Source organism: Phodopus roborovskii, unplaced genomic scaffold, assembly GCF_943737965.1.
Source record: "Phodopus roborovskii unplaced genomic scaffold, PHOROB, whole genome shotgun sequence".
NCBI lineage: Eukaryota > Metazoa > Chordata > Mammalia > Rodentia > Cricetidae > Phodopus > Phodopus roborovskii.
Window position 1 is genome coordinate 53,536 of NW_026126325.1, and position 8,777 is coordinate 62,312.

At 36.6% G+C, this 8,777-nt stretch overlaps 1 pseudogene; it reads right to left on the reverse strand.

Moving 5' to 3' along the window:
- Positions 1 to 400: 400 nt before the first annotated feature.
- On the reverse strand, positions 401 to 1,308 carry LOC127218687 (39S ribosomal protein L15, mitochondrial-like; annotated as a pseudogene).
- Between the last annotated feature and the right edge of the window lie 7,469 nt (positions 1,309 to 8,777).

An 8,777-nucleotide genomic window follows, 5' to 3' on the forward strand; every position in this document is an offset into this window, starting at 1 on the left:
AAGCTACAGAGAAACTTTGTCTAGAAAAACCAAATATAAAAAAGTTTTAAAGTAGTTAAAATTAGGCTGAGCAGTGGTGCACACACCTTTAGTCCAAGCACTTGGGAGACAGAGGCAAGGGAATCTCTGTGAGTTGAAGGCCAGCCTAGTCTACAGAGTGAGTTCCAGAACAGCCAAGGCTACACAGAAAAATCCTGCCTCAAAAACAAACACAAAACAAAAAGGGGGAAGGTGCTTTTAAGTAATATTTTTTAAAAACTCACCTGCTTAAAGGCCATCACCATTGAACTTTTTGAGGCATACACCAGGAAAGGTTCGGTTCTGTGCAGCTTCTGCTGCCTGGGATTTTAATCGAGGATCAATCCGAGACCTTGAGACCCCCAAAAAGCTCTCAACACGTCTACTTTACTGAAGGGAGTTCAGGAGCTGAATACTTGAGGAGATTTTCATCTGTAGGCTTTAGAATTTTCTTATATGCCATATTCACCACCCAACCAGGAGCAAGGCCAAAGAAAATCTGCCTTGGATGCTTCCGAGCGCTGAGCATTTTAAAAAGTTCATCTTTTGTGATATCGGGAAGAACGTAGCCGTACTTCATGGCGAGCTCAAGTCTTGCTTCAGGAAACTTAGCAGGGTCAGCCAGGTAGCCCCGGATTTTTGCATCTGTGTAATAAGGTACCAGAGCTTCAGGTGGGAGCATTCGCTTTGGAATGGGCTGTCCCCGAAGAAAGAAAGGAACAGGCTGGCACAGGATTTCCAGACTTCTTCGGTCATAGAAGGCTGTAGTAACAACACCGCCATTTCTTTCAATCGCAGCAATGGCTAATTCTGAAGCCAAATGCACCTCAATATTCACTTTTGCTTGAAAAGTATCAGTGCCCTCTTCAACCAGCTGGACCCCATAATCCCTTTTAAGTGGATGGTCACACTTCTCCCATTGACAAGCTGAGTTAAGTCAATAGGTTGCGTTGGATCAATTCATCCTAAATCAATGAGATACTTCAGTCTCCTGAGACTCAAAGGCTGATACTGATGCCTGAAACTATGTCCTTCATTGAACCCGTATTTTAGGATTCGGATGTAAAACGGAGTCTGCCCTCCCTCAAAGCCCAGACGGGCCGAGTTCCTCTTTGTCTCTCTCCTTTGTGGCCTCTGCCACATTTCCTACCTCTTCTCCGATCTCTTGGACGTCTTTCCGGTTTTCTGGAGCCAGAGTTGGGCTTCAGGTTGGCCAGGCTCACTCGCGGCAGGGAGCGGAGCAGGTCCAGGCTGGCCCCGCCGCCGCGCACCATGCCGGCCATGACCCACGGTTTCCAGGAGTTAATTCTTCTAAAATATTTTAACATGCATCTGTTGTTATCTGGACTATTACAATTAATTCATTTAGAGACAGACAGTAGTAAATCCTTAAAAAACCCAAAAAACAATGACACAGGCCTTATCATTAGGCACTAAATGAATGATACACATAATTAGGTCTATAGTAGCTCATTGGAGGAGGTAATCACTGAATCTGGACATCAGATAAGGCTATTTGGAACAAATAAGACTTCTACTATGTATGTGACTGACCAGTAAGCTTTGTTTTTACCTTAATATTAGACAATGTTCTGAATATAAATTTGTATTTCAGAATTATTATGTGATTTCTCCAGCAACATTTTAAAACTAGAAGAAACCTTGACTATTCTAAAACTATTTCTATATTTTATTATTTGTATAGCCTTAGAATTTATGTATTCAATATTATATTGTTTTTTTTTCTTTTTGATATATGGCTTCACAGTTGTTTTTAACTTTTATACAATGAGAACTGGTTGCTTTATAGACCCACCCTAGATGAGAATGTGAAAGTTTGGTGGCAGCAATTGTCAATAATATCTTTTGTCTTTTCCATCTTCCTCTCAATACCATGATAAACACAAAAGAATCCTATCATTAAATTCACAGTTGATACATTATTTTACAAAATCCTATTTAGAATATTATTATTCATAAGTTAATTGCTTGCATGATTTCTTACATTATATTTTAACCTCTTTGATAACTGGGACCAGATGATGTTTAATTCATGTTTGTGTAATCTCTTTTCTATTATACACATTTAGCATGCTAACTATACAATAAATGTTTATTGAACTGAAGCCAATGTTAACAGTATGGATATGGAGACAACAGTGACAAAATTCATGAGAAATTAACAAGTAAACAATTTAAATCCATATATTCTATTTGGAAGCATTTTATCTGTAGAAAGTTTTTGGCTGAGTAGGGTATCCATCCAAAGAGAATGGGCTCCCAAAAACCAGTTCAAGCACTAGGGATAAATCCTGTCCCCACAGATTGCCTAAGCCACACAACTGTCACCCACATTCAGAGAGCCTAGTTGGGCCCTTTGTAGGTTCCCCTGCTGTCAGACCAGAGTCAGTGAGCTCCCACTAGCTCAGGTCAGCTGTTTCTGTGTATTCCTGAAATGGTCCTGATCCCTTGCTCATATTATTGTTCCTTCATCACTTAAACTGGACTTTGGGAGCTTGACCCAGTCCTTAGCTGTGGCTCTTTGTATCTGCTTCCATCAGTTTCTGGATGAAGGTTCTATGATGATAAAGAGATATGCCAGACTTTGTTGACTACCCATGGGTAGCCTTATCCTCTCTGAGGAGTGGATGGAGGATTGTAGTGGGAGGAAGGTGGGGAGAGCAGCAGGTGGGGAGAAAATGGGAACTATTATTGGTATGTAAAATGAGAAAAGATTGTTTTAATATTAAAATGATAAAAAGAAAAGAAATAAAAAGGAGATTAGACAACACATATTCAATTTAAGCAGCAAAATTTTCTGTTATATTCCCATTTGTATTCATGGTATTCAACTGGATAACATGGCAATTTAAATGTTTAAAAAATCTCCACACACATATACAATAATACAGCTTTCTTGGAACAATAAACTTGTTTTTCTTACTAGTGTTTGCTTATTAGCAATCAAGAGGCAGGTTTTTCTCATGAATTTAAATCAATTCTATTTCTCACCATCTTTAATACATTTACTTCAATGACATGATGCATAAAGAAACTATGGGATAATTTTAGAACTCATCAATACCTACTTCCATGAAGGTTTCTAATACTATAGATTTCATTAACTTGTTCTACATGCCTCATATGTCACAGTAAAAAATGAGTTTGTTTTTTAGATAATTAAATAAAGAATATATCCATTTTGCTGAGTCTTTCAGTCTGAGATTAATAAACTTTTGAAAGAACAAAAGTAATGGCAGTCTCCATAAGGACTTGTAACAAATTAAAATAGGAGGTATTCTAATTACCTCTGCTTTATAACACAAAGCTTTGAAAGGAATCTATTTATTGTGTAAAAGCACCAAATAAAGAAGGAAGCAAGGGTGTAGATCTAAACAGAATTTTCAACAAAATAAACTCAAATGGAAGAAAGACATTTAAAGAAATGTTCTACATCTTCACTCATCAGAAAAATGCAAATCAAAACTGCTCAGATACCATCTTACACCTTTCAGAATGTCTAAAATCAAAAATGTTGATTAAAGCTTATGCTGGAGAGGATGTAGAGTAAAGGGAACATTCCTCCATTGCTGGTGGGTGTGCAAACTTGTACAGCCACTTTGGAAATCAGTATGGCAGTTTCTCAGAAGTACCACTCTTGGCAATATGCCCAAAGGAAGTATGTAGTATGAATAATAAAAACCCAGAGACTGATGTTGTGGTTCAAGCTGAAGAACAGAGAAGCAAAGCAGCCAAGTCTCCAGAGAGTTCCCACCTCTACCAAGGCTGAGGTGATTCTGTCCTCAACTTGGCTGGAGGCTAATTTCCTAATACTTAATGCCAGGTCTGACACCATGCTTCTTATATACCATCCTAATTTTGGGATTAAAGGCATGAGTTCTTTTTTCACTTTTAGACTAGGTATCACAAAGATCCATCTGCCTTGGTCGCCTGATACCTGGGATGAAAGGTGTGTGCTACCACTGCTTGGCTTCTATGGCTGTTGCTAGCTTTGCATTCTGATAACATGGCAAGCTTTGTTAGATGATAAACAATATGTCACCACAGATATACAATCATATCACAATGGCATGTAATCAACTATGTTCATAGCACCATTAATTGTGATAGCCAGAATCTGGGTACACTTAGATGCCCCTCAAGCAAAAAATGGATAAAGAAAAATTGATAAATGTGGCACACTTACACAATGGAATATTACTCTGTGGTAAAAAATAATGACATCTTGAAATTTTAAGGCAATTTGATGGAACTAGAAGAAACCATCCTGAGTGAGGTAACCCAGACCTAGAAAGACAAACATGGTATGTATTCACTCATTAGTGGATATTAAATGTAAAACAAATGATAACCAGGCTACAACCCACAACCCCAGAGAAACTAGGTAAAAAGGAGGACCCTAAGAGGGACAAACATGGAAGGCCCCAGGAAGGGAAAATACTTAAGATCTCCTAGGTAAACTGGGAGGGGGTAGAAGAAAGGATGATGTGAACATGAGGGATCAAGAAGACTGCGTTAGGGAACAGATGGAGGGATAGAGCAATGAAAGAGATATCTTGATAAAGGGTTAGGGAGAAATCCGGTGCTAGAGAAACACTCAAGAGTCCACAAGGATGACCCCAGCTAAGACTCCTAGTAATAGTGAAGAAGGGATCTGAAGGGGGTCTTCCTCTGATATCAGATTAGTGACTACCCTAATTTTCATCTTGGAAGCTACATCCAGTAACTAATGAAAGTAGATGCAGTGACCCACAGCTAAGCACTAGGCTGATCTCCTGGGATTCAGTTAAGGAGGTGATGGAAAAAGCCACAGAGATATGAGACCTGAGCTAGTGAGAGCTCACAGATTATGGACTAACAGCTGGGGAACCTGCATAGGACAAAACTAGACCCTCTGAATGTGGATGACAGTTATGTGGCTTGATCTGGTGGGGAGTGGTGCTTGCAGTGGCACCAGTACCTATCCCAGATGCATTAACTGGCTTTTTGGAGTACATTCCCAATGGTGGGATAATACATTGTTCAGCCTTGATACAGGGAAGAGGGGCATGTTTCTGCCTCAGCTTGGTATGCCAGATTTTGTTGATTTCTCAAGGAAGGTCTCGCCCCCTCTGAGGAGTAGATGGGGTGGGACAGGGGAGGTGAGGTATGTAAAATGAAAAAAAATTTTTTTAATTAAAAAAAGAAGAAAGCAACTCAGGCTTTCAAACAAATTGCTAGGTAAAATTATTTTTACCTGTTCTATGCAACTAAGATAGTTTTCATATAATTCCACTATTAGATACCATACCCTCCAAGAAGATGAAATAGAAATTTGCTTGTCCCTTGTAAGCATAAGAAAACATGCTTCTGATCCAATAGTAATCTTCTAGAATTTTATTGCAATTGTTCTTCAAATCAGGTTATCTTTATTACCACTGGCTATTTCATGACACTGGTTTGGTTTTCTATGTTTACTTTTAGAGTAATCGCATGAGAAATGGATCTGTTGTCATGTAAAAATACAGTATTTCATGCATTGTTATGGTTTCTAGTCACTATTATGCTAGATATAAACACCCTACTCTGGTATGGAAATATGTGAAGTAACATTCTTGTCAATCCTTGAAGAAGCTACAGTTGTCACTGGTTTGCTTTGTATTTCTTATTCAGAGAAAAATGGAATATTGCATGTAAAATGGGCCTTCTTAATATCTGGTATAAATTTTTATCTTTGGAAATGCTCTTACTCACTTAGGGTACAGGTTGTGATTTTAAAAATACTTACTTGAGTTTTATCTAATCATTGAAGAACTTAGTTATCCAAGCTATATCTTATTGAGGAACTATTTCTCATCTTTCCTTTTCACTTTTTTCACCTTGTATTACTCTATTGATCATTTAGCACACAAATCAGCTATCACACTATCAATTAACTCAGTCATTCAAGAAACAGTTCTATCTTGGCAATGGTGGCACATGCCTTTAATCCCAGAATTCAAGAGGCAGAAGTAGGCAAATCTCTCTGAGTTCAAGGCCAGCCTGGTCTACAAAGTGAGTTCCAGGACAGCCAGCGCTGTTACACAGGGAAACCCTGTCTCAAAACACTAAAATCTGAAGTAATTTAATTTGAATTTCAAGGAAGACAATCAAAATTACTCATACAATATAAAATGGTAACTTTATGGGTGGCTGGAGGAATGGCTCAGTAGTTGAGTACTTGTTCTTACAGAGAACCAGTGTTGTATTCCAAGTACCTGCACAGCGACTTACAGCTATCAATAACTCCACTTGCAGGGAATTCAGCCTCCTCTTCTGACCTCCTCGGCCATCAGGCATGCACATGATGCACATATACATGCAAGTAAAACACTCACACACATCAAACAAAGTGAATAAATCTTTAAAAATAGCAACTGCAATCATGGAAAGTTTAAAGTAATATCATCATCTACTACTAGAATGTTTCTACATCCCCTTTAGAAAAATGTTACTTCAGTTTTTAAAAAGTAGACTTAGCCACTCTTTTCTCTGTGTATCACCTACTTTCCTTTGCTCCCATATGATTTGAGATAAATGTTAGTGTTTTATTATGTATATATGTATCCGTATCTTCATTTTATATTATTTTATTATTGTTTTTGAGACAGAATCTTACTAGGTATCAGTAGCTGGCCTGAGACCCTATATAAACACCAGATTGGCATTGAACTCATAGAGATACACCTGACTCTACCTCTGAATACTTGTATTAAAACCATTCACCATACTGCAAGCTAATTTTATATTATTTTGTTTTAATTAACAATGTTAATTGAATATATTAACAGCATATGTTGTGACATTTAATAACATATATAAAAGTGCAATGATGTAATATGATGTGATACATATTTTATCATACCACTCACAGCATTATATAGTTTTCTTTCTTTAGTTAGACTCATTGAAGATGATAACATTGGATTTTAAAGATACACAGACATGGATTTTAGTATTGCTTCAACTATTTATTTGGATGCTATGCCCTTAAACAAATAACCTAACCCCTCTAAACTGTAGTTTATTTCTGTATAAAATGAGCATGATTCTTTTTATGGGGAGGGTAAAAGCAAACCATATTATGTGAAGAAACTAGCACAGTGATGTGAGTAAATTGTCTTCTTTATTGTTCAGGGGCCTTTTGCATCCATTTGTATTCCCTAAATAATACCCAATCCATCATAGCTGCCCAATACATGGTGCTGAATTTTTGATTCAGAATGTTCTCATTTTATAAAGAATTTTTGAAGACATATACTAATGTATCTTATAAAATTCAGACTACATATGCAATACATCTTGATTTCCTGGAGATCTTGTTTATCTTGGTTGTAATATTACAACATACTGTTGAATGCATGGTTTAAAAAAATATTTTTTGTTGGAGCTTGACCTTTCTCAAGCAGGCTCTGAAGAGAGGAGTAGAAACAGTCAAAAAGGAGAAAATTGCTAGGTACATTTATTAATCAACAATTATCCAATTTTGTGCCAGGCAAGACATGTAAGACATGATTTGTGCAGTTAAAGAGCTTACAATCTAGTTGAGAAGACTGACTCATGAAACTATTATAACAATTAAGTACAAAATTGTGTGGTGCTGCTTCTCACTGCAGTAGGAGTCCGGGAAAGGGAGAAATCATTGCAAGCTGCAAAATGTCAGGAAAGGCTGTTAGTTAAGGCTTCAAATGAAAAGGCTATTTTCAGATCTAGAAAGACAAATACAGAAAAAAAAAAACAGATTATGTGTTAGACCTTCATTGTACCACTGCTCTTTGATTTACACTTTTGTTTTGAAAATGGAAATTAACCTACACCTCAAACATTTAAACTGAAATATTTTCTCTCATATTTGTCATAAAATTCTTCTTCACATAAAACCCAAGCAAGCATTTTAATTCATAATGTGAAAGGGGAAAATATCATTATGTGTTACATAGAATAAAAATAATCAACTTTTAAGTGCTTCACTGTTGCATTGTATCATGACAATTGAAACTAGTCATAAACTTTAAGACATTACTTACATCTAAGAAATTGATTATCATGTATACCATATGGCAATAATGGAAATATTTTTACTAAATAAGTGAAAGTTTCATTTTTAAAAGAGATGTTTGCTTTTCTTTTCTTTTCCTATTTTCACACTGGTGCTAAGGCATAGTACCTAGGACTTTGCAGATGAGAGGCAAGCACTCAACCATTGAGCTACTCTATCAGTCCTTAACTTTTATTTTAAAATAAACTATTTAAAATTTCTGGTATCTTATCACTTTTCTGTTTCTTATTACTGTGATACTAGAACCATGTTTCACCAGCATGATTTTAAAGGAGGCATTAAGCCAGGGAGGCTTAAAGATAAAATGTTTTTAGAAATCACTGCTTCTGCTATATGGCTGGGTAGGCATTCATGCGTATAAGGTTTAGGTAAGCTTAGACTATCACCACTTCAACATTTGGGAGAAACTAGTAGTATGCTACCTATGACTGCATCCTGTGAGAGTATGAATGTCCATCATTTCCCCATGTTATATATTGATAGCCACTGTTATCAATCAGTAATAAGAGAATAAACTAAAATTCTCAGAATGTACAATAGCTTAGCAAAATTAACAAAAATACATTTTAAAGGTTAAAGGAACAATGGAATAAAAGATACTGTTTGAGAAATATTTATTAATAATTTTTGAGAAATAGGATATGAATTCTATCTGAAACTT